At 43.6% G+C, this 27,215-nt stretch overlaps 1 protein-coding gene across 6 annotated transcripts in view; it reads left to right on the top strand.

Annotated features, from left to right (window-relative positions):
* The window catches only part of LOC109890686 (B-cell CLL/lymphoma 9 protein), a 109,163-nt gene that overhangs the window by 64,216 nt on the left and 17,732 nt on the right, over positions 1 to 27,215 (top strand). For 4 of the 6 annotated variants that reach the window (XM_031824527.1, XM_031824528.1, XM_031824530.1 and 1 more), the window contains exon 3: positions 12,611 to 12,689. The exons of 1 other annotated variant lie outside the window; for it this stretch is intronic. The gene's annotated coding sequence lies outside the window, so the exon portion shown is untranslated. The remainder of the gene's footprint in view (positions 1 to 12,610; positions 12,690 to 27,215) is intronic. One more of the 6 variants, XM_031824526.1, reaches the window with a different exon arrangement.

Here is a 27,215-nt window from a genome sequence, read left to right as displayed (position 1 = left end):
AATTCTATTTCCATGATTCCAACAGTTTTTTGCTCTTATTGGAAAGTCAAATTGCAATTGCAACATTTGGTTAAAAATAAGTCCTAGATGATTTGTCCATATCGTGCAACCCTACGTGGCAGTGTGGACATTTTCTCAATTGAGGAGTGGTGTAAAAATACTTTAAAGTACTATGTATGTTGTTGTTTTTTGTATCTGTACTTAACTATTTGTATTTTTGACTACTTTTACTTCACTACATTCTTAAAGAAAATACTGTACTTTTTACTCCGAGCATTTTCCCTGACACCTAAAAGTACTCGTTACATTTTTAATTCTTAGCAGGACAGGAAAATGGTCCAATTCACACACTTGTCAAGAGAACATCCCTGGTCATTTACTGCCTCTGATCTGGAGGACTCACTAAACACAAATGTTTTGTTTGTAAATTATGTCAGAGTGTGCCCCTGGCTATCTGTAAATACAAACAAAAAAAACTAGAAAATGGTGCCATCTGGCTTGCATAATGTATGGAATTTTAAATGATTTATACTTTTACTTTTTCGATACTTAAGTATATTTATAACCCAATACTTTTAGACTTTTACTCAAGTAGTATTTTACTGGTCGGCTGCGCGGTTTGGTGAGGGTAGGTAGCAACACATCTTCCACACTGATCCTCAACACTGGAGCTCCACAGGGGTGCGTGCTCAGTCCCCTCCTGTAACTCCCTGTTTACCCACGATTGCATGGTAAGGCATGACACCTACACCATCATTAAGTTTGCAGATGACACAACAGTGGTATGCCTGATCACCGACAAAAACGAGACAGCCTATAGGGAGGAGGTCAGAGACCTGGCCGGGGGGTGCCAGAATAAGAACCTATCCCTCAACGTAACCAAGACTAAGGAGATGATTGTGGACTACAGGAAAAGGAGGACCGAGCACGCCCCCATTCTCATCGAAGGGGCTGTAGTGGAGCAGGTTGAGAGCTTCCAAGTTCCTTGGTGTCCACATCAACAACAAACTAGAATGATCGAAATACACCAAGACAGTCATGAAGAGGGCACGACAAAGCCTATTCCCCCTCACGAAACTAAAAAGATTTGGCATGGGTCCTGAGATCCTCAAAAGGTTCTACAGCTGCAACATCGAGAGCATCCTGACTGGTTGCATCACTGCCTGGTATGGAAATTACTCGGCCTCTGACCGCAAGGCACTACAGAGGGTAGTGCATACGGCCCAGTACATCATTGGTGCTAAGCTGCCTGCCATCCAGGACCTCTATACCAGGCGGTATCAGAGGAAGGCCCTAAAAATTGTCAAAGACCCCAGCCACCCCAGTCATAGACTGCTCGCTCTACTACCGCATGGCAAGCGGTACCGGAGTGCCAAGTCTAGGACAAAAAGGCTTCTCAACAGTTTTTACCCCCAAGCTATAAGACTCCTGAACAGGTAATCAAATGGCTACCCAGACTATTTGCATTGTGTGCCCCCCCCCCCAACCCCTTATTTTACGCTGCTGCTACTCTGTTTATCATATATGCATAGTCACTTTAACCGTATCTACATGTACATACTACCTCAATCAGCCTGACTAACCGGTGTCTGTATGTAGCCTCGCTACTTTTATAGCCTCACTACTGTATATAGCCTGTCATTTTACTGTTTTATTTCTTTACTTACCTAACACCTTTTTTGCACTATTGGTTAGAGCCTGTAAGTAAGAATTTCACTGTAAGGTCTACACCTGTTGTATTCCGTGCACGTGACAAATAAACTTTGATTTGATTTCTTATATTGCAATGGGCAACTTTCATAAATTAGGTGCATTACCGCCACTGACCTCGTTCGTCTTTCAGTCACCCACGTGGGTATAACCAATGAGGAGATGGCACGTGGGTACCTGCTTCTATAAACCAATGAGATGGGAGGGGCAGGACTTGCAGCACGATCTGCATCATAAATAGAACTGACCTCGAGCGGTGTAGTCAGCCTGTAAGTGATTTCACCGAGTCTGTGTTACCACCCTAGGATCACTCACTACTCATAAAGTAAATGTAGAACTTGTATTACTGAAAAAATAAAAATACCATCAAATACTGTCCATTTAAAAAAATATATATATATATATTTTTTTAAATACGGTGATATAATATTTCGGCCATATCGCCCGGCCCTAGTCTAGTTATGTCCTTTAATTTGGACCAGTTACGTCCGGTTCGTCCAGTTACGTGGGTATGACATACTCCTGGCTCTACATATAGGGTAATGCTTCATTTTGGATTTCACTATTGTTGGTGATGTAAATTAGTGACACTAAAATGCTCACCAAATCCGTACTGGCTAAAATGTTTCTGTTAACATTGTCCTTCCTAGCACAGTTCTAGCGACTTTGGCTTGACTCAGGTGTGTGGATTAGGTATTGGAGGGTGTTCTGTTCTGGTTGATTGTGATTGGTGACATTCTGCACATACTGTTGATGATGGTGTTAGACTTTTGGGAGAGTCTGATGTGAGCGGTCCCTATGTTTTCATAAGAGTAGGCCATGTTGGGTCATGTTCATAGGGCACTGAACTGGAAATGTTTTCAAACATTTATCAATTGGATAAACCCAGATAGTACAACCCAGTATCAGTTGGTTTTCTACCATTTAAAGCCTAATGAACATGACCATGGTGAAGTGCTGTCTCTCCCCCCCACTCATGTGCAGTGTGTGGGTGTTGCTGCCCTTTCCACCAGTGCCCAACTGACCTGGCTGTGACCCAGCTACTCTCCCATAGTGCACTGGGCCATCTGTCACTGCCACAGCTGCCACATACTATGGCTCTAATAAATGGGCCTCCTTTTTAATCTGGTATGGTTGGTTACTATTCCTCAAAACCCCATTGGAGAAATGGAACGTTCTCTTTTTACTTCTCCCTCCTGCATAATGAGAATTCTTATCGCCTATCTCTCTCTGTCATGGTCTCTCTCGCTCTCTCTCCTCTCCCTGTGTAATCTGAAATTGTAGGGTTTCGCAGTGGTTCAGAGTTTGCCGGTACTGTCACATACCTGTAAATGAACTATCACAACCAGGAGGATCCTCCATCCTCGTTTAAATCTCTAGTTTGGGAACCTTTTGGCTTCCCGTTAGATTATAATGGAGATGGACAGAGCGTTGTGGATAAAACTTCAACAGTATATCGCCACTGCTCAACGAGAGTGGCTTATGTTGCTGCCAACACCTCAAACATGTTGACACTTAACATTTATGCCGAAATCACCCCAGTATTCCTACCACCGGAGCAAGATGGAAACAACACAACTTTGTCTCCCGTCTGTATTCGCGCTGCCCTTTGCAGCAGATTCGGACCTGGCCAAAGAAATTACAAGAGCGATAGGTGTTTTTTAGCTGCGCCCGTTCTCAGTGGTTGAGAATAGTACCTCGTGAAAGTGCTCAAGCCACATTACGAACTTCCCTCTCGCACCCATTTCAGCAACTGGGTAGTACCTGCTCTATATAAGCAAGCCAATTTTGTGTTGGGCGTGTCGGGCTTACTACAGATGGATGGACCTCCAGGGCTACAGAGAGCTACTTAACAGTGACAGCCCATCACATTAACACAATTGCTCAACTTTTTCTCTCTGTAAGAGAAATGTTATAGCATAGGCCTATACAATGCCCGAGCCATGTTTTTACATATTGACTTCACACGCATATTGCACTTTATTTTAGCGTTGTTTTTGATGAGTCTTTTCGGTGTTAACACTTAAGTAAATAAAAATGGACTGTAGTAACTGCAATATGTAGCGAACTGTTGGTTTGGTGAATTGTTGCACCCCTACTTTCTGTGATTGGCTAGTGACAACCCCTGAAAATGGAAACACTCTCTCTGATTGGCTGGTGGCCACTGAGTTTAGCTCAGTTCCTTGTAGTGGAATCTTTTCATTTCAGCTCATGATGCGAGTATGAAGGTTGCCAGGTCTCCTGATACCTTATCCCTCACTGAGTTGAAAAATGTAGGGTGCGCTGATTTGGAACGCTTTACTGGTGGGTGGGGGAGGGGTGCGTTTTGGCATCCTCCACTGAAAGAGGAGAACTCTGGGATTTCTCTCCTCCATTCCCCCCTTTCTATCCCAAATAATCCCTTCTGCTAACAAGGCACATTTTCCTTTTTCTTTTCACTCTGTAACCATAATATGGCTGGTTAAGCATTGGCAAGACATTGTAACCTTATGCTATATGAATGCACTGGCGAGGCTTTGCCAAGCGCAATGAGTTCTGGAGTGGCACTATATTGCCAATGGCTTCTCCCGATGCCAAGGCCAGGTTGTGTCACGGTGCCAGCGTGCCAAGAAGAGCTGATGCCTGCCAGGACATTAAATGGGCTGCTTTTTGAACTCTCTCTCACTGGCAAAGGATTCTGCTCCAGTTCCTGCGGCGTGCTTGTTCTAGCTAAACACAGTTTGATATGGGGGGGGGGGGCACAGGCTTTCATCACCCATAGATGAAATGCTCCTGGTGCTAGGATGTTATGATAGGAACACGAGCGCTGTTCAGCGGTATTGTAAGCACAACCTCTTGTCACCACTGTGAGTTGTCCGACTCTGTGTGTCTGTCGCGTCACTCGCGTCACCGACTGATGGTCTGACACCGTGTCCGCCCATGCGCCAACCATTTGGCTGCGTGTGCCTGTGCCCACGAACCCATTCCAAAAGGTGTGGCAGGGGGAAACAGACTGGCAGAGGAGAATGCCAGGGGCCGTAGATCAGCCTTGTGATAAATGAACAGGGCTTTTTAGACGAAGCTTGGCTTCTCTATGCGGTCCAGAGATTCTCTTTGACCTGTTTAAAAAAATATATATATTTCCTGCTCTGAAATTACAGAGCTGAACTTCCTGCACTACGAATACAGTAATGACATAACTGAAATTTCCACAACGACAACTGAAATTCCTGTTCGACGAGCTTATATTTGACCTTGTCACGGCTTATCATTGCAGTTGAAGGGAAGGATACAATGATTTCGTTAAATCATTGTTAGACCATGGAGAAAGAGCCCGGGTTGTGTAGATTAGTGAGTCACAAACTCGGTTCCACTGCTCCAAGTGGTAAATGCCGTACATACTTTTAACCGCTTAGCCGAGAACTTACCTGTTCAAGTAGTTCATGGCTTTATAGGCCTATTGAGTGAACAGTGTTATATGAGAACATGTACATGAGATTCACGCAGAACCATTGACCAGTTTCATGAAGTACCAATCAGGTGTTATTTGCTATTGACTGGTTGGTTGTTTAGCAACAACCGACGTGTGCGCAACTGGTGCAAAACAGACGGGGTTGGCAGAGCTTGTTGAAAACATGTAAATTATATTAAGTCTCCAATGTTTATTGAAAACTAACACATTTACACAATGAGCACTTGTCTCTCAAATACGTTGTTACAGTTGTTGGTTAGCTAGCTAGTGAATTTGAGCCATATTGGCATTGACATGAAATCAGTCAACACCTCCGAACAAGACACGTGACCCACATACAGTTGAAGTCGGAAGTTTACACCTAGGTTGGAGTCATTAACTAATTTTTCAACCACTCCACACATTTCTTGTTAACAAACTATAGTTTTGGCAAGTCGGTTATGACATCTACTTTGTGCATGACAAGTAATTTTTCCAACAATTGTTTACAGACAGATTATTTCACATATAATTCACTGTATCACAATTCCAGTGGGTCAGAAGTTTACATACACTAAGTTGATTGTGCCTTTTAAACAGCTTGGAAAATTCCAGAAAATGATATCATACCTTTTTAGAAGCTTCTGATTGGCTAATTGACATCATTTGAGTCTATTGGAGGTGTACCTGTGGATGTATTTCAAGGCCTACATTCAAACTCGGTGTCTCTTTGCTTGACATCATGGGAAATTCAAAAGAAAAAGATTGTAGACCTCCAAGTCTGGTTCATCCTTGGGAGCAATTTCCAAACGCCTGAAGATGCCACGTTCATCTGTACAAACAATAGTACGCAAGTATAAACACTATGGGACCACTCTGCCGTCGTACCGCTCAGGAAGGAGACACGCTCTGTCTCCTAGAGATGAACGTACTTTGGTGCAAAAAGTGCAAATGAATCCCAGAACAACAGCAAAGGACCATGTGAAGATGCTGGAGGAAACTGGTACAAAAGTATCTATATCCACAGTAAAACGAGTCCTATATCGACATACCCTGAAAGGCCGCTCAGCAAGGAAGAAGTCACTGCTCCAAAGCTGTCATAAAAAAGCAAGACTACGGTTTGGAACTGCACATGGGGACAAAGATCATACTTTTTGGAGAAATGTCCTCTGGTCTGATGAAACAAAAATAGAACTGTTTGGCTGTAAAGACCATCGTTATGTTTGGAGGAAAAAGGGGGATGCTTGCAAGCCGAAGAACACCATCCCAACCGTGAAGCACGGGGGTGGCAGCATCATGTTGTGGGAGTGCTTTGCTGCAGGAGGGACTGGTGCACTTCACAAAATAGATGGTTCCATGAGAAAGGAAAATTATGTGGATATATTGAAGCAACATCTCAAGACATCAGTCAGGATGTTAAAGCTTGGTCGCAAATGGGTCTTCCAAATGGACAATGACCCCAAGCATACAGTACTTCCAAAGTTGTGGCAAAATGGCTTATGGACAACAAAGTCAAGGTATTGGAGTGGCCTTCAAAGCCCTGACCTCAATCCTATAGAACATTTGTGGGCAGAACTGAAAAAGTGTGCGTGAGCAAGGAGGCCTACAAACCTGACTCAGTTACACCAGCTCTGTCAGGAGGAATGTGCCAGATTTCACCCAACGTCTTGTGGGAAGGTTGTGGAAGCTGCCAGAAACGTTTGACCCAAGTGAAACTATTTTATGCAATGCTATCAAATACTAATTGATTGTATGTTAACTTCTGACCCACTGGGAATGTGATGAAAGAAATAAAAGCTGAAATTAATTATTCTCTGTACTATTTTCTGACATTTCATTCTTAAAATAAAGTGGTGATCCTAACTGACCTAATACAGGGCATTTTTACTAGGATTAAATGTCAGGAATTGTGAAACACTTACACCTAAGCCAAATAACTTGAGTTTATGTAAACTTCTGACTTCAACTGTATAATGCCTCTATCACACAGACGCAAAACGGTACAAGGTATCATCTGGTTATGTGTGCAACAAAAGTTCAACATTTGTCAAGCCGCGTACCGTTTGATGCATTTGTTAAATAAATCCAATGTATGCGCCACACAGAACATACTACAACTGCCTCTGCAACGCAATGCTGCAAGACAAACGCAGTGTGCCATTAGAAATTAATGTACTGCAGGGAAATGTAGTCATGTAACATAAGAAAAGAAGGGAGCCCACATTGCATAGAATTTGTATACAGACCCATTGAGTGTGTGTTGAATTTTTTCCAACTTTATGCAATTCAAAATAAATGGATTAAATCTATCAAAATATTTTTTTTTCTAATTATTTTGTTGTGTTATGTCTGTCTCACTCTCTGTTTTACTCTATTGTTGTCTTTAATGTATTTTTTATTACTACCAAATAACTTACAAGTGCAATTATTTTGTAAATGCTGGTGTTAAATTCAATAAACAAAGTTTAAAAAAATATTGTTTTAAAGAAATGAATGTACTTCTGGTGTACCAACGTGCCCGCACTGTTGGTGTGACCGAGGCGGCAGTCTGGCGAAAAGTGCGCAGACGCAGGGCGAGCTATAAAAGAGGGGCGCAAACTGATCTTCTCCCGGTGTGATCACTAAATAATGGTGTATGTTCTCGTATCGAAATGACGACTGGGCACAGATGGCGTCCTACAAATAGAATATCAGAGTTGAGAGCGTGATAGCAGACGCTTCATCCAATATCAGGTGTGACAGCTGTGAGCAGCCAGCCACATCCCCCAAACCAGCCATTAGCCAATTTAGCCGCTTCTCTCCGTCCGTTCCTTCTGCGCGTGATGGGTTTTCTGTTACCTTTGTTTAATTATTGGAGTGGCTCAGAGCGCGAGCGAAGTGGGTACGTTTTATTTTCGACTGTAAGAACAAACAGACCAGTCTGACTAAACTTCGCTGTCACACAGCCTCTGAAAGCCACTGCCATAGACAGGGATGAAAACTTGTCACTTTAAAGGCGATTTATTTGCCCGTTTTGATCAAAATAGGTCATCCACGCGAAGAACGACAAAAAAAATTGTGGCAGAGGACTCCGACGCAGAGTTTATCACCCATAGAGCTAAAAAAAAGAAAAGAGACTCAAAACAAATCTCCCTGTGTGGTCACTGCCTTCTCTCTCTAAGTTAATGACAGCACATAATTCATCCCTACGTATTCTATTTGTAAGGACAGAGTTCAGAGCCTGATGTCAGAAATGTCATATCAGAATTAGTACTTCATCCGAAATCAGCTGTGACAGCTGTGAGCAGCCAGCTGCATCTCCTAACCAGCCATTAGCCTACTCAGCCACTTTTCTCCATCCATTCTTTCTGCGTATCTCCATCAGTTTAAAATGTTTATTTAACTGTGATGGCGAGCTGGGGTGTGCAGACAGTGGTGGGGCGTCTGTTACAATTGTTTAAATATTGGAACGGCTCACAGCGCGAGCGTTTCTTTTAATTTCGCCTGTAAGGACAAGCAGGCCGTTTTTATATAATTCAATTAACCATGTTGCAGACCGCTTTGATCTACTCACGGGCTGCAAGTGTTTAGTTTGAGTGCAAACAACCTTGTTTAGTCATGTTACCTGGATAGCTAGCTAACATGGTACCTTGGCTATGCACAAATTTGGATGGCACAGGAAAAACCGAGATGGCCTACCGAAAGAAATGATCCATATGTCTAATCAATGTGGTTCTAAGATAAATCTTAACAAAATTCAAAAAATTCTTGCCTAACTTTTGGGAGCTCTGTGTGTGTGTGTGTGGGGGGGGGAGATAAATAGAATGTGTGTGGGAGAATGGAGGAGTAAGTGAGGTGTGTGTGTGGGAGGGAGTGTGTGTGTAGACTGTGTAAAGTTGTCTGAAGAGTAGGCTAAAAATGGTTTCATATAGGCCAATATGAAAATGCAGATCATTATGCTTTGATATCCCGTACTACATTCCCCCTGCCCAATCACAGGTAGGCCTTTGGATATGAGCAAATCAGCTATTTTCAGCAGTAGCCTTTTCTATTATACAGTAAAAAGTGTGACGTTAAATTCAATGTGTTGTATTGAGTAGAGGTGTGACTATCAAGGAAAGGTTTTTGTGCAAAAACGTATAGAAAAAGGGAACATGTGTCCTGGGGGGGGACTTGGTATAGTGATACTTGGCCTGGTAGTATGAAGAAGAAGGAAAAATTATAAACAATGTATGCACTCACAACTGTAAGTTGCTCTGGATAAGAGTGTCTGCTAAATTAAAATGTCAAATGTATCGTTGGTATTGTGACAACCCCACTCTTAAAATAGACACATTTTGTTGCTGTTTACACAGATTTTCTGCGCACAAATTTTTGGTCTCCTTTTTTGGCCCTCACCAGTTTGCGTCAACGGCACAAACCGATCTGTGACCAGGCTAGTTCAGGCCTAAGTCGAGGTCAACTATTTGCCCCGTAATACAGAGTAGAGCTGGGACTACTCGTTAGTATCGTGGCAAGGAAACAAAACACATGGTTTTAACTTATTTTGGAAAACAGCCCTAATGTTGAAAACAAACATGTTGTCAACCAGAGTCACATTTGATTTATTTCCCAAGCTATAGCACGCTATTTGACATGCTGCGGGTTTTTAAAGGACCAAAGAGTTTGGATCTGCGTCGTGTTTATGTTTTTGCCATGGACAAAATACAGTGATACTGGTATCGTCACAGCCCCATGTCAGAGGGTGTTGCATAGGGTTAGGTCTACCACTGGATATGTTGGTAAAATGTTTGTGGGTCTGCTTGTCTGTTGAGGGGTATTTGTAGGGTTTTTGTTGGTAATAGGTTTAGTGGGGATGTGGGCTTTGGTTTGTCAGCAGCTTAATCTGTTTAGTGAGCTGTGTGTTTGTGTCTTTTGAGACTTCTGTCTTGTGTAGGGCTCGGACAGCAATCGGTTTACTGGTTTCGGCTTGAGTATCTCAGTAATGATACGTGTTTGTGTGTGTTGAGTCTGAGAGGGAGGCACATCTGCTGATCATGCTCCTCTCATTATGTATGAGCGATGCAGTGACACCCCTCCTCTCTGCCCCTACGCTCTGCCGCAGTCAAGCCGTAATGCAACCCCTGTGACTGGGATGCCTGATAGCCCTCTGCATTAATCTTTTCTATTTCCCCATCTGCTCATCAATGTTACTATTCTACCAATAAGGTCTCGCTCTCGCTCCTGAGATCAAATCCCAATGCCCAATTCACTCCTCATATACACAAGTCATTCAGTTTCTCTGGCTCTGTTTGAATACTGTTAGAGTGAATACAGACGAAACAGGAACGTCGGGCGCACGCAGTAGATCACCCGCTTGGTGTCGGCGGCCAGTGCTGACTCAACATGCCGGACCGTCAAGTGATGAATAGATAATAACGTCCGATGTTCTGTGGTTGGAGGCGATGGGACGGCCACCCGTTGCCCACTGCCGACACTCGTGTTGATCCGTCTTCCCTCTTCGGATGCTGCCTTTCTTCCTCCGTTCCTCCCCGTAGGTTTCATAGCTTACACCAATCCACTCGTGTCAGATCAGCCATCACTTCAAGGAAGGATGTATTTACACACAGCCTTCTTCTTTACGTAAAATGGTATTTCTTACCTGCACGCTAGGAAACGTTTGGCTATGGCTTTGGTATAGATTTCTGTGATCGTCTTGCTGGTTTGTGGGCCTTTTTGTTCAGTCGGCGCTGGTGGTAGATCATCTTAGAACCATGATTGGCTGCAGATATTGTGACCTATTAGCTGTGTGATGAGCTGACCCCGGCAGTGTTGGGGCCAATCAGGATGTCTTAACCCAGAAGCAGGGACAGCAGACCTGGGTCAAATACTTTCATACTTGAGCTGTGCTTAATGAAGTGTGCCTGCCTGGGTGCACTGTTGTTTTCATGTTGGTTTCAAGTTAGTGTCGGCTGCTACTCCTTGGCATCATACTGAACTTCCTGGTGGTGAAGGATTGCTTGTTTGGACACAGATGCACCGCATGCAAACGCAAGCACGCAGATGAGGCTTACACACACACACACACACACACACACACACTCCCCGTGTGCAGATTAGAGGAATTAAGTGAGTGTGCTGGCGCTAGGGCTGACCTGCTCCGGATGATCGTCTTGGGCTGTGCTGATGAGATTTTGGCCCTGGCCCCACAGCCACTGTAAACAGATTAGCTCACCCGCTGAAAGGTGAACGCTGAACTGCCACGCTACTTTTGTCCACACCAGTGTGTGTGTGTGGGAGAGAGTGGGGATTACATCATCTGACACTGGCGTCGCTCCATCGTGACTGAACAGCATCATGACTGAACAGGGCATGTTTTACATCTGACATGGGTGTCGCTCCATCATGACCCAACAGCATCATGACTGAACTGGGCATGTTTTACATCTGACATGGGCGTCGCTCCATCATGGCTGAACAGCATCATGACTGAACAGCATCATGACTGAACAGGGCATGTTTTACATCTGACATGGGCGTCGCTCCGTCATGACTGAACAGCATCATGACTGAACCAGGCATGTTTTACATCTGACATGGGTGTCGCTCCATCATGACTGAACAGGGCATGTTTTACATCTGACATGGGTGTCGCTCCATCATGACTGAACAGGGCATGTTTTACATCTGACATGGGTGTCGCTCCATCATGACTGAACAGGGCATGTTTTACATTTGACATGGGTGTCGCTCCATCATGACTGAACAGGGCATGTTTTACATCTGACATGGGTGTCGCTCCATCATGACTGAACAGGGCATGTTTTACATCTGACATGGGTGTCGCTCCATCATGACTGAACAGGGCATGTTTTACATCTGACATGGGTGTCGCTCCATCATGACTGAACAGGGCATGTTTTACATCTGACATGGGTGTCGCTCCATCATGACTGAACAGGGCATGTTTTACATCTGACATGGGTGTCGCTCCATCATGACTGAACAGGGCATGTTTTACATCTGACATGGGTGTCTCTTCATCATGACTGAACAGCATCATGTTCTGAACAGCATCATGTGTTCATTTCAATATGATATGTGTTCAGTGTTCATTTCAATAGATCTCTTTTTAAATTGCTGCAATGAGCAGGTAGACCAATAGGAAATGTAATTAACAAACCAATTAGAACGTCCGGTGGAGGTGTTCTGAAATTAGGATGAAATGTAATGGTTTAAATGACAATCAATGGTCTTCCCTTTTGATTTTCCTTCATGCTATTCCTAATCATGTATATTTGTACATGTAAATAGTCCTCATTCCTGCTATACTGAACCACTAGCTGTCTACGTGCTGTTATAGACTGCTAAATCGAGTTGCGTTATATCATGAAAAGGGGAGCTGCTCAAGTGCTTGCCCGTAGCTCTGTCTGCTAAGCCTGTGTGTGTGTACCAGCCATGTTGGACAGTGTGTTGTTGTGATTTGAGAGATGTCCCTCTCTTTGTCTCCAGCAGCGTTGGGGATTTGACGAGCGCCGGCCCATTGCAATGCAGACATGGCCACGGCTATATCGTGACACAGAGGGACATGGTGAGTGCTACACACGCACAGACAAGCCGCTTGACTGCAGGGGGTGGGGAGGGCGGGGCATTAGCCTGGTGAAGCAAGCAGGGGGGTGGAGGGGAATGGAGAGGAGGGCGAGCAGTACAGGTTGGATGAGAGGTAGAGAGTAAGTGGTTGGTAGGGAGGGTACATTCAGTTCTCCTTCGCCTTTGTCCCTGAGGCACAGACACACTAGAGTTAGCACAGTGTACCGCACTCCCTGTAGTTAGCTCCGTAGCTCAGGTGAACATTTTGCTTCGGGCCTCTTTCTGTGACATTGGCTCAAAGGCGTCTGCAGATTACTGGGTATCTAGATTAGAAAGCAAAATAGAGATCACACGATCTCAGAGTTAAGCGCTTTGACTTGGGCATCCTCTATGAAAGCTATACAAGAAGTTAGTTTGGGGATGGTGATTTCTAAACAAGAGCTAGTTGCCTTTCCACAGAACAGCAGTTCCCTGGAATGAGCCCCTGACGTCAACCATAATCAATTTCCTAGAAGAAAACTGGCAACAAAGAACTGTATGTTCAGAAGTTAAGCCTTCCTATTCTCCTCCTTCCTTGAACCAATCTGAGCATTTTTCCCCCCCAGAGTATGTAATACTCACCTGAAGTTAAAAAGGATAGTTGGCTTTAAAATACATTTTAGCTTATTTTCGTCTTACATAGGTTGTCATTTCATCCAAGTCATTGGTTACTTAGCAATGGCTGGAATCTCCTGGCTAGCATTTTTTGGAGCATGTTAGCAATGCTAGTGGAAACAGACTGTATTAGTTAGCGGAGAATTATAGCATTAGCCCCAAGTCCCAAATCACCATTTGATTATAATTCTTTGGGCTTTGTGAAACATTTAAAAATATGCTAATTTCGATCTAAAAGGATGTTTTAGACTCATGAGTAGCCATAGCCTTCTCTAGCTTTCATGTCTGGCTCATTCTGAATGAAGTGTTTTCAGTCTCATCTTATACCCACCGGTTAATGGCTGCGAGCAACCTTTTACATGCACACACTGAGCCGAGCCAGAGTCCCATAGGAGTGTGTCGTCCTCCCGAGAGTGTGTCACGTGTTACGCTCCTTGAGCGCAAACTGTGGTTTTAAAGTTCACAGGGAGTGGAGGTGACACCGATGACATTTGTCAAGACTGACGGCAACCGTTAGCCAGTGAAACGGTTTGGTGTGATGCTAGTTTTGTCTTTGTAAAAGGATCACAATGTATGCTACCCTACTTCTGCAAGCAGCCAACCAGTTAATGTCCCTGACCTCTATTGAAATGTGAGCGTGTTTGGAAAGCGATACAGACGTAAATATCAAGGACCAAGGTTTACGCCTAGTGTAGACAGACGGAACGGGAAGGAGGTTGGATGGACCGGCAGGCAGAAAACAGACTGACCGATGCTTTGCAGAATGACTTTGCCTTGTTTGTGTTAAGAAGAAGAAGAAGAAGAACCCACCCAGGATTGTCTTGAATCTGATGAAATGCTTAGAAACCCCTTTTTTGTCTCAGTGTAGCACTCTTCTACACTTTGATCATACATTATTATTGTGCGTGTACATTTGTACACGTTTGTGTATAGGTGTGTGTGTGTGTTTATTCACACGCATGTGAAAAATGCACACATGTTTTTGCCAGTTTTGAATCTGGAGATTTTGGTCAGGCTTCGTTTTCATGTGTGTGTGCCTGTTGGCAGCCAAGCACATAGCCTATACTCTCCCTCTGTTGGTTATGTCCTTACTACAGGAGGGCTGGAGGGAGGGGGAGAGAGTAGCAACTGATCAGTAGTGGCTTTGCTTCAAAATGGAATTGACATAATATGGCTGGTAGATGCTGGTGGGCACAGCCAGGGTGTATGTGGCCTGCGTGTGTGTGCCTGTGTGGGCCAGAAAAATGAGTCCTTCAGCAAGTTGAGATCTGTGTTTGTGAAACATCGGAGTGTAATTTGGGATCCATACTTTCCATTTTCCATTCATGCATGCATATTGCATAACCACCACCAGGTTACATGCACTCTATGAGATTTGTTGGTTGGACTAATTCTATCCAGCACCCCCCTGTTTCAGGATAATTCTGGAGTGCACAGCACGTCTAGGGGGAGACTTCACACAGTTGCGTGATGTTTATCTGGTGCTCGGTAGGATAAAAAGACATGCTTTGGTATCTTCGCGGCGGGTTTGTTCGGAGCCCTCTTCAAGGTCAATTTGAGAGCGCTCATCTCTTCGCTGGGAGTATGGAAATGAGTGCTCTTTGAGAGAGGGCATGTTGCAACGCTTTGCACATCCCTCCAGCAATGCAAAAATAAATGTGAGTCTCTCTTGTTGACTCTCTCTCTTTCTTTTTCATTGACTCTGTCTCTCCCCCTCTCTCGCTAACACAAACAGTTACACAGAGAAGGCTGTTAGAGTAAACCGCAAGCAGTTGCGTTTCATACAGGCATTTAAGGAGATGCGTTAGCTATTAGCATGGAGCCCCTGTGGCACCACAGCAAAGCAGACTGCCGTAGAGGGTCTGTTCTGTCTTGTCTGTGTGAATGGCTCTCTGTTGTTGCGCAGAGCTGGGCTAATAGTTTGTTTAAATTCTTCCAATTAGTTGCTATGATCGTTAGACTGAGACGAACCTGGCTAGTTATCGGTGGGGGAGGATGCCGGTTGGGTGAGCGCCTGTCTCTTTCTCCTCGTCTCCCTCCCTCGCTTGCTCCTCCTCCTCTCTCTCCTCATTCTCCCGCTTTTCCTCTTTCTCTCTTTCAAATCTTCTTTCTCTTCCACTCCTTTTTCTCCCCCGTGTGCCTCTCTCCCTTTTCCCCTTTCCCTATCCTTTTCATTCTCTCTCTCTCTCTCTCTCTCTCTCTCGCCATCATCACACAAAGTGTCAGCGATTTTGGCTTGTTTTCTGGTCCATTGCAGAGAGGGGCATTAGCCAAGGCACTGTGACCTGACCCGGCCTATTGAAGGCTGCTGCTGCACCACTCTATAGTCCGGTTGTTATGTCCTCCTGTCCTGGCGCTGGACCAGCGGGCCTGCTAAACTGTGTCATCGTCCCCGTTATTTAGTCCACCCAAGATCTCACAGTACAGGCCAAGGGAGGGAGCAGGAAACGGTGGTGCATTCTGGAATTTTAGGTTGGTTCCGTGTGTGTGTGTGTGTGTGTGTGTGTGTGTGTGTGTGTGTGTGTGGGGGGAGGTCGGTCAATGTTTGAATGAGGCTGGTTGGGGAGGTTGTGGTCCCCCTGCCTCTTTCCCCTGCAGTGCTGGAGGCTGCCTAGTTTCCCTCTGCCACTGAGGTAAACACAAACACGCAGCATGCATGCCTGCATTCACACATCATATTCAGTCAGACAGCTTTGATTCACAGCATGCAACGGTGTAGGTTTACTTCTAGATGATTTCTGGATGTTGAGGTGCCCAAATTGGGCTATTCAGTGTTTAAGGTGTCTTCTACTTTCTGAAGGAAATTCCATTTTGTCTGAAATGAAGGTGTAAGGTCCAGATCATTTGAAAACCCACTGTGTGTGTATCTTTCCCAGTGTTTCTCCCAGTGTGTGGGGGTGGGTGCTTGTCTGTTGAGCGGCACAGCGCACTCAAACACTCCCGAGTTGTTGTGCTGGGAGTCGTTCAGATTCAGATACCAGTGGCGTTGCCACGGCGACCGTGTGGGTGCACGCTCGTTAGTGAAGTGTAATGTCTCTGTCTTTCTCTCCCCGGCGCAGAAGCTCGACTGACTCTATGCCTCTGCCTGTGCTTACCACACTCGAGTGGTGGAATGGAAACAGTGGCCTTATACAGACACGTGTGTCTGTGTCTTTTTTGAATATCATGAACATACTGTGTTTGGTAGGAGAGGGCAGGAGCCTTGCCTAGGGAAACTGGCCTGGGTTGTGTTCATTAGGCACGAAATGGACAAACGCTCCAGTGAAACGGAGAGGTACGATCTGAATCCAATAATATATTCTATGTTTTCCGTTGCATTTAAAAACAAAAGAAAACCTGTGTACCCTAATGAACACAACTCTGTTATATAGCTCTTGTCATTCATAATTGATGGACACACCAAGCCCACGTGTCTGCCTGTTAGAAATGTTTTGCAATGATGTGCTCTAATGAACAGATCCCTGTCATTGATGGGAGAGGTAGAGCTGTTCAAGGCTTGATACTGGTGAGCTCACCCCTCTCTTTCACATCCTCCCAACTGACTCCTCCTCTCTTTCTGGGTTTTGATGACCTAATTTTTTCCCCACTGCATACCCCGGAGGGCACGGAGGTGTTAGATATAGCAGGACCTCTACAAAACCTGACTCACGCACTCTGATACCGAGCCTGTTACGTCTGCTGAGACGTGCTCCCATTGCTGCGCCGTATTCATTAGTGCACACCATAGCTAAACGTAGCAAGGTATGTCTTGCAACGAAAATGTGTTTCTTATTGGTTATCTTTTAAGTCCGTTTCGGTCCGTTTGCTTCCGATGTCAAGTGAATAGGACCCTAGTTTCCTGAGTCCGATCCCGTCCTCTTGTCACTAGATAATTAGATTTCACATGTAGTTTGCACGTCAAGGTAGGAGGGCTGTTGAAGTAGTTTACTGAGTAGTGTTCATCTTTAAGCTTTTTAGTCATCTCAGAAGCCAGAACCAAGTATTTAATTGACTGGTAGCCAACCTTTTAGGATTGAGAGTTGTGATGTATGATATATCGGAATCGGACGATATTAGCCAAAAATGCCAATATCGGCATCGGCCCGATGTCTAGTTTAATGCTGATGTGCAAAACCGATGTCAAAGCGTATACCTATATAATGTAGGTACATGACTAGAGGTTGACCGATTATGATTTTTCAACACCGATACCGATTATTAGAGGACCAAAGCAATCCGATACCGATTAATTGGCCGTATGTTTTTATTTATTATGTTTTTTTACAAATATATATATATTTGGAATAATGCCAATTACAACAATACTGAATGAACACTTATTTTAACTTAATATAATAAATCAATAAAATCCATTTAGCCTCAAATAAATAATGAAACATGTTCAATTTGGTTTAAATAATGCAAAAACAAAGTGTTGGAGAAGAAAGTAAAAGTGCAATATGTGCCATGTATGAAAGATAACGTTTCAGTTCCTTGCTAAGAACATGAGAACATATGAAAGCTGGTGGTGTCTTTTAACATGAGTCTTCAATATTCCCAGGTTTTAGGTTGTAGTTATTATAGGAATTAAAGGACTATTTCTCTCTATACCATTTGTATTTCATATACCTTTGACTATTGGATTTTCTTATAGGCACTTTAGTATTACCAGTGTAACAGTATAGCTTCCATCCCTCTCCTCACCGCTACCTGGGTTCGAACCAGGAACACATCGACAACAGCTACCCTCGAAGCAGCGTTACCCATGCAGAGCAAGGGGAACAACCACTCCGCTACTGAAGCGCTACTTGCAAAACGCACGAAAGTGCTGTTTGAATGAATGTTTATGGGCCTGCTGGTGCCTACCATCACTCAGTCAGACTGGTCTATCAAACCATAGACTTAATTATAACATAACACACAGAAATACGAGCCTTAGGTCATTAATATGGTAGAATCCGGAAACTCTCATTTCAAAAACAAAATGTTTATTCTTTCAGTGAAATATGGAACCGTTCCGTATTTTATCTAATGGATGGCGTCCCTAAGTCTAAATATTACTGTTAGATTGCACAACCTTCAATGTTATGTCATAATTACGTAAGATTCTGGCAAAGTAGTTCGCAATGAGCCAGGCGGCCCAAACTGTTGCATATACCCTGACTCTGTGTGCAATAAACGCAAGAGAAGTGACACAATTTCACCTGGTTAATATTGCCTGCTAACCTGGATTTCTAAATATGCAGGTTTAAAAATATATACATTGGGGCAAAAAAGTATTTAGTCAGCCACCAATTGTGCAAGTTCTCCCACTTAAAATGATGAGAGGCCTGTAATTCTCATCATAGGTACACTTCAACTATGACAGACAAAATGAAAAAAAATAAAAACTGAAAATCACATTGTAGGATTTTGTATGAATTTATTTGCAAATTATGGTGGAAAATAAGTATTTGGTCACCTACAAACAAGCAAGATTTCTGGCTCTCACAGACCTGTAACTTCTTCTTTAAGAGGCTCCTCTGTCCTCCACTCGTTACCTGTATTAATGGCACCTGTGTGAACTTGTTATCAGTATAAAAGACACCTGTCCACAACCTCAAACAGTCACACTCCAAACTCCACTATGGCCAAGACCAAAGAGCTGTCAAAGGACACCAGAAACAAAATTGTAGACCTGCACCAGGCTGGGAAGACTGAATCTGCAATAGGTAAGCAGCTTGGTTTAAAGAAATCAACTGTGGGAGCAATTATTAGGAAATGGAAGACCTACAAGACCACTGATAATCTCCCTCGATCTGGGGCTCCACGCAAGATCTCACCCCGTGGGGTCAAAATGATCACAAGAACGGTGAGCAAAAATCCCAGAACCACACAGGGGGACCTAGTGAATGACCTGCAGAGAGCTGGGACCAAAGTAACAAAGCCTACCATCAGTAACACACTACGCCACCAGGGACTCAAATCCTGCAGTGCCAGACGTGTCCCCCTGCTTAAGCCAGTACATGTCCAGGCCTGTCTGAAGTTTGCTAGAGAGCATTTGGATGATCCAGAAGAAGATTGGGAGAATGTCATATGGTCAGATGAAACCAAAATATAACTTTTTGGTAAAAACTCAACTCTTCGTGTTTGGAGGACAAAGAATGCTGAGTTGCATCCAAAGAACACCATACCTACTGTGAAGCATGGGGATGGAAACATCATGCTTTGGGGCTGTTTATCTGCGAAGGGGCCATGACGACTGATCCGCGTAAAGGAAATAATGAATGGGGCCATGTATCGTGAGATTTTGAGTGAAAACCTCCTTCCATTAGCAAGGGCATTGAAGATGAAACGTGGCTGGGTCTTTCAGCATGACAATGATCCCAAACACACTGCCCGGGCAACGAAGGAGTGGCTTCGTAAGAAGCATTTGAAGGTCCTGGAGTGGCCTAGCCAGTCTCCAGATCTCAACCCCATAGAAAATATTTGGAGGGAGTTGAAAGTCTGTGTTGCCCAGCAACAGCCCCAAAACAGCACTGCTCTAGAGGAGATCTGCATGGAGGAATGGGACAAAATACCAGCAACAGTGTGTGAAAACCGTGTGAAGACTTACAGAAAACGTTTGACCTCTGTCATTGCCAACAAAGGGTATATAACAAAGTATTGAGAAACTTTTGTTAATGACCAAATACTTATTTTCTGCCATAATTGGCAAATTAATTAATAAAAAATCCTACAATGTGATTGTCTAATTTTTTTTTCTCATTTTCTCTGTCATAGTTAAAGTGTACCTATGATGATCAATTACAGGCCTATCATCTTTTTAAGTGGGAGAACTTGCACAATTGGTGGCTGACTAAATACTTTTTTGCCCCACTGTACTTTTGTGTATTGATTTTAAGAAAGTCATTGATAATTATGGTTAGGTACACGTTGGAGCAACGACAGTCCTTTTTCGCGAATGCGCACCACATTGATTATATGCAACGCAGGACACGCTAGATAAACTAGTAATATCATCAACCATGTGTAGTTATAACTAGTGATTATGATTGATTGATTATTTTTTGTAAGATAAGTTTAATGCTGGCAACTTACCTTGGCTTCTTACTGCGTTCGCAGATTTCCAATTGTTATGAAAACTTTAAATCGGCCCTAATTTATCGGCCATTCCGATTAATTGGGTGACCTCTGTACATGACATAATGACGACACGTAACATTTTGCACTGCATGTGCAACACAGCATTCCTAACCTAGCCCACAATGTCTGCTGTGTGGATCTAGCAGTCAACAAGTCTTTCTGTCATTTGAAAGAGTAAGAACATTTCAGCGAGACAACTCAAAGGTGAAATCCATTAACGCCAAGATAATGGAATTCATTGCCCATGACAATCAACCGTTCTCTGTCGTGGGTGATGTTGGCTTTCGCGACTGGTCGAGCAATGGTACACATTACCAAGTGCGCTATTTTTCAGATGTTGCCCTACCGGAGTTACACCGTAATAGCGTCACTGCTACGGTTGAAGTCTGAAGTTTTCATACACCTAAGCCAAATACATTTAAACTCAGTTTTCTTAAATTCCTGACATTTTAATCCTAGTAAAAAAATTGTTTTAATTTTTTGTAATTTAGGATCACCACTTTATTTTAAGAATGTGAAATGTCATTTATTTCAGCTTTTCTTTCATCACATTCCCAGTGGGTCAGAAGTTTATATACACTCAATTAGTATTTGGTAGCATTGCCTTTAAATGGTTTACTTGGGTCAAATGTTTCGGGTAGCCTTCCACAAGCTTCCCACAATAAGTTAGGTGAATTTTGGCCCATTCCTCCTGACAGAGCTGGTGTAACTGAGTCAGGTTTGTAGGCCTCCTTGCTCGTGTTTTCAGTTCTGCCCACAAATGTTCTATAGGATGTGGTCAGGGCTTTGTGATGGCCACTCCAATACCTTGACTTTGTTGTCCTTAAGCCATTTTGCCACAACTTTGGAAGTATGCTTGGGGTCATTGTCCATTTGGAAGACCCATTTGCGACCAAGCTTTATCTTCTTGACTGATGTCTTGAGATGCTGCTTCAATATATCCACGTAATGTTTCTTTCTCATGATGCCATCTATTTTGTGAAGTGCACCAGTCCCTCCTGCAGCAAAGCACCCCCACAACATGATGCTGCCACCCTTTGGGATGGTTTTCTTCGGCTTACAAGCATTTCCTCCAAACCATAACGATTGTCATTACGGCCAAACAGTTCTATTTTTGTTTCATCAGACCAGAGGACATTTCTCCAAAAAGTACGATCTTTGTCCCCATGTGCAGTTGCAAACCGTAGTCTGGCTTTTTATGGCAGTTTTGGAGCAGTGGTTTCTTCCTTGCTGAGCGGCCTTTCAGGTTATGTCGATATAGGACTCGTTTTAATGTGGATATAAACTCAGCAAAAACATCCTAACTGTCAGCTGCGTTTATTTTCAGCAAACTTAAATTTTTTCAATATTTGTATGAACGTAAGATTCAACAAGTACCACAGACATGTAACTAACAAAAACTTTATGTGTCCCTGAACAAAGGGGGGGGTCATCAGTATCTGGTGTGGCCACCAGCTGCATTAAGTACTGCAGTGCATCTTCTCCTCATGGACTGCACCAGAATTGCCAGTTCTTGTTTTGAGATGTTACCCCACTCTTCTACCAAGGTACCTGCAAGTTCCCGGACATTTCTGGGGCGAATGGCCATAGCCGTCCCCTCCGATCCAACAGGTCCCAGATGTGCTCAATGGGATTGAGATCCGGGCTCTTCGCTGGCCATAGCAGAACACTGACATTCCTGTCTTGCAGGAAATCATGCCCAGAACGAGCAGTATGGCTGGTGGTATTGTCATGCTGGAGGGTCATGCCAGGATGAGCCTGCAGGAAGGGTACCACATGAGGGAGGAGGATGTCTTCCCTGTAACGCACAGCGTTGAGATTGCCTGCAATGACAACAGGCTCAGTCCGATGATGCTGTGAGACACCGCCCCAGACCATGACGGAATCTCCACCTCCAAATCGATCCCGCTCCAGAGTACAGGCCCCGGTGTAACGCTCATTCCTTTTATAATAAACGCGAATCCGACCATCACCCCTGGTGAGACAAAATCGTGACTTGTCAGTGATGAGCACTTTTTGCCAGTCCTGTCTGGTCCAGTGACTGTGGGTTTGTGCCCATAGTCAACGTTGTCGCCGGTGAGGACCTGCCTTACAACAGGCCTACAAGCCCTCAGTCCAGCCTTTCTCAGCCTATTGCGGTCAGTCTGAGCACTGATGGACGGATTGTGCATTCCTGGTGTAACTCGGGCTTTTGTTGCCATCCTGTACCTGACCAGCAGGTGTGATGTTCAGATGTACCGATCCTGTGCAGGTGTTACACGTGGTCTGCCACTGCGAGGACGATTAGCTGTCCGTCCTGTCTCCCTGTAGCGCTGTCTTAGGCGTCTCACAGTACGGACATTGCAATTTTTGACCCTGGCCACATCTGCAGTCTTCATGATTCCTTGCAGCATGCCTAAGGCACGTTCACGCAGATGAGCAGGGACCCAGGCATCTTTCTTTTGGTGTTTTTCAGAGTCAGTAGAAAGGCCTATTTAGTGTCCTAAGTTTTCATAACTGTGACCTTAATTGCCTACCATCTGTAAGCTGTTAGTGTCTTAATGACCGTTCCACAGGTGCATGTTCATTAATTGTTTATGGTTCATTGAACAAGCATGGGAAACAGTGTTTAAACCCTTTACAATGAAGATCTGTGAAGCTATTTGGATTTTTATGAATTATCTTTGAAAGTTTCATTTTTTGCTGGGTTTAGATACTTTTGTACCTATTTCCTCCAGCATCTTCTCAAGGTCCTTTGCTGCTGTACTGGGGTTGATTTGCACTTTTTGCACCAAAGTACGTTCATCTCTAGGAGACCGAACGCGTCTCCTCCCAGAGCGGTATGACGGCTGCGTGGTCCCATGGTGTTTATACTTGCGTTCTATTGTTTACACAGATGAACGTGGTACCAGATGAATGTGGAATTTGCTCCCAAGAATGAACCAGATTTGTGGAGGTCTACAATTCTTTTTTCTGAGATCTTGGCTGAATCATTTAGATTTTCTCGTGATTTCAAACAGAGGCACTGAGTTTGAAGGTGGGCCTTGAAATACATCTACAGGTACACCTCCAATTGGCTCAAATGATGTCAATTAGCCTATCAGAAGTTTCTAAAACCATGACATAATTTTCTGGAATTTTGAAAGCTGTTTAAAGGCACAGTCAACTTAGTGTATGTAAACTTCTGACCCACTGAAATTGTGATACAATGAACTATAAGTGAAATAATCTGTCTGTGAACAATAGTTGAAAAAATTACTTGCACGAAGTAGATGTCCTAACCGACTTGCCAAAACTATAGTTTGTTAACAAGAAATTTGTGGAGTGGTTGAAAAACAAGTGTTAATGACTCCAACCTAAGTCTATGTAAACTTCCGACGTTAAAAAGATACACGTCTAATAACACTTTTTGACAATAAAGCTATGTGACATGTTAAATAAGCTTTTCATTTGACACGTCAAATAACGCAGTTCTATTATAGAATGTTGTGTGTTCTGAATTTGCACGTGGAAGCCAAGTGCCACCACTACTATCAGTAGCACTGTCAGAGCTGTACAAAAAAGTCTGCAAACACCGGCCACGAACAAGGTGTTTACAATACCGCATTGGTAATAAAGCATTATTTGTTGTACCACAACTTCTGGGGTAGCTAGCTAGCTTCAGCTTGGTATAGCTAGCTTCAGCTTGGTATCTAGCTAGCACCAATACATCCAACTTGAAAACAGTGACCAGTATAAACTGCAGTCATTTTCATTACTCTTAGCAATGATTTAGGAATCCTTGTGAGTATTAGCTATGTAGCCACTTGTTGTTCACCAATTGAAGTTGAACTTCAGTTCATGAAAATAAATAGCTAGCCAGCTACTTGACCCTGTTGCCCAAAGCTAACGTTATAAGCAGCCAGGTAGTTCCGGTTGAGGCTCACTAGCCAGATGAAGCATGTTATGTGTTGTGAAGCTAGCCACAATAAGGATTATGCACAATAATGGAATTTGCGGTTTGCCTTCAAAATAAAAGTACCGATTTGAAAGTGACGCAGACGGTTACAATTGGTTGAATCATGCCTTATTTAGACTAGATAATGTTAAACAAGTTTGGAATGTGAAGCAATCAAATGGGGTATCAGTCTACTCAGTGACACCCACAGAACACAACTGTGAAGAGTTTTTAGTAAAGGACCCTGGGACTAAACACCTCCCTCTGCAACTGGATCCTTGACTTCCTGACGGCCTGCCCCCATGTGGTAAGGGTAGGCAACAACATGTCTGCCACACTGATCCTCAACACTGGGGCCCTTCAGGGGTGTGTATTTAATCCCCTCCTGTACTCCCTGTTCACCCATGACTACGTGGCCAAACACAACTCCAACACCATCAAATTTGCTGACGACCCAACAGTGGTAGGCCTGATCACGTCGACAGCCTGTAGGGGGGAGGTCAATGATCTAATGATCTAATCACCAATGATCTATTATGGTCCAAATGCACCAACACAGTCGTGAAGAGGGCACAACAAAACCTTTCACCCTCGGGAGACTGAAAAGATTTGGCATGGGTCCTCAGATCCTCAAAGTTCTACAGCTGCACCATGGAGAGCATCCTGACTGGCTGCATCACTGCCTGGTATGGCAACTGCTCGGCAACTGACCGTAAGGCACTACAGAGGGTAGTGTGTACGGCCCAGTACATCACTGGGGCCAAGCTTCCTGCCATCCAGGACCTATTTAATAGGCGGTGTCAGAGGAAAGCCCAAAAAATTGTCAGTCACCCAAGTCAGAGACTGTTTTCTCTTTCACTGCACGACAAGCGGTACTGGAACGCCAAGTCTAGGACCAAAAGGCTCCTCAACAGCTTCTACCCCCAAGCCATAAGACTGCTGAACAATTAATCAAATGGCCATCGGACTATTACATACACCCCCCCCCCCCCCCCATTTGCTTTGTACACTGCTGCTACTCGCTGTTTATTATCGATGCATAGTCACTTTACCCCTACCTACATGTACAAATGACCTCTAACCTGTACACTGACTCGGTGCCGGTACCCCCTGTATATACCTCGTATACCTCGTTATTGTTACTTTTTATAATTTTTTACTTTAGATTACAATATTTTCTTAACTCTTCTTGAACTGCACTGTTGGTTAAGGGCTTGTAACTAAGCATTTCATGGTAAGGTCTACACTTGTAGTACTCGACGCATGTGACAAGTTTGATTGTATTTTACGCAAATATTAGCGTTGTAGCTCTTATCGCAGGACTGTGACCGTGTTAAAATCACCTCCCCAGTTAGCCTATTGTGTGTATTGACATTCATATTGCACTGTACAGCTTTACCTAAAGAATGGGGATCAATGAAATGGGCTATCAGTCTACTCAATACCCAAGATATTTTTTCCCAATGTCCTCAGACTCTAAAACATCCACGCGGTATTGTTTTCCTCGTGAATAGTGTTCAATACACATAGGTTGACAATAAATGTGGCTCATTTCAGTTGTTTCAGAGTTCCTCAATAAGAGCTACGACGCTAATGTTCTCTGGGTGTCACTGAGTAGACTGATGCCCCATGTCATTGATCCACAATCCATAGGTAAGGCTGTACAGTGAAATAAGCCCCCAATGCAATTCTAAAGTGTAATGTATTCAGTGTGATTCCAACAGATTTTGGTCAAATTAACAAATTGTCTTTTGTTGATTTTTATATAACATTCCAACCTCGTTTAGCATGATCTATTAAATGATGGCATAATTCTACTATTTGTATTCATTTGCATCACTGTCAATGACATAATCTTATTTTGAAGGCTAACTGCAAAGTCTACTGTTGTGGCTAATTCTTATTGTGGCTAACTTCACATAGATGGATCCAACCACCATTATTCAAATAAGAACTGTCTTATAAATTAGGGTTATTTTAGGCGATGACACCTAGCTATATAGTTAGCTAGCTATAGCTACTGAAACAGATGTCGATTATGCTATGTTTTTGGGGAAGAACATTGTCGGCATCCATGAGCTAGCTAGCTTTTTTTATGACCAGCACAGTAGCTGGGCGAGACAAGTTTACCCGCATCATAGCATACGTATCGATGAATCGTTGTGACACATGAAATACGAGTGATAGTGTAATAATTACGTAAAAATATATGAATGCCTTTTAATTATTATGTAATGTGCAGTCATATTCAGGTCCTGATTGTTCAACAAGCTTATTTGACACGTCAAAGCCTCAAACGGTGTATCTCCATAGAAATCCTGGTTGAGAATGAAACGACTGAACAAATGAACAAGGAAACAGCTCGGCAAGTAAGTGAAAAATAGGTTTTGACTGCGTTTTTACTGGTAGTGGGGACATACGTAAATGGCAACAAAATACCTTTTGGTCAGTGTGGTGTGTGTGTGTAGCCTTTATTTAACTAGGCAAGTCAGTTAAGAAAAATTCTTATTTACAATGGCGGCCAAACACGGACGATGCTGGGCCAATTGTGCGCCGCCCTATGGGACTCCCAATCACGACCGGATGTGATACAGCCTGGATTTGAACCAGAGAGTGTAGTGACGCCTCTTGCACTGAGATGCAGTGCCTTAGACCGCTGCATCAATGTGTGTGTGTGTTAACTGTACTAGAATGGTTAAAAGGCTGCTAAAATGTTAAATATCGGTTATCTGTAGTGATTTTTGTTTTTGGGGGGGGCAAGGAAAATATCTGGTATCAGGCAACAATGTCATATCAGTGCATCACTAGTTGAGAGTTAAACTCTTGGTGATCGTTGAACTCATTTTGTGTTTT

Source organism: Oncorhynchus kisutch, linkage group LG5 (genome assembly GCF_002021735.2).
Source record: "Oncorhynchus kisutch isolate 150728-3 linkage group LG5, Okis_V2, whole genome shotgun sequence".
Lineage (NCBI taxonomy): Eukaryota > Metazoa > Chordata > Actinopteri > Salmoniformes > Salmonidae > Oncorhynchus > Oncorhynchus kisutch.
This window is presented reverse-complemented; position numbering and strand designations above follow the sequence as displayed.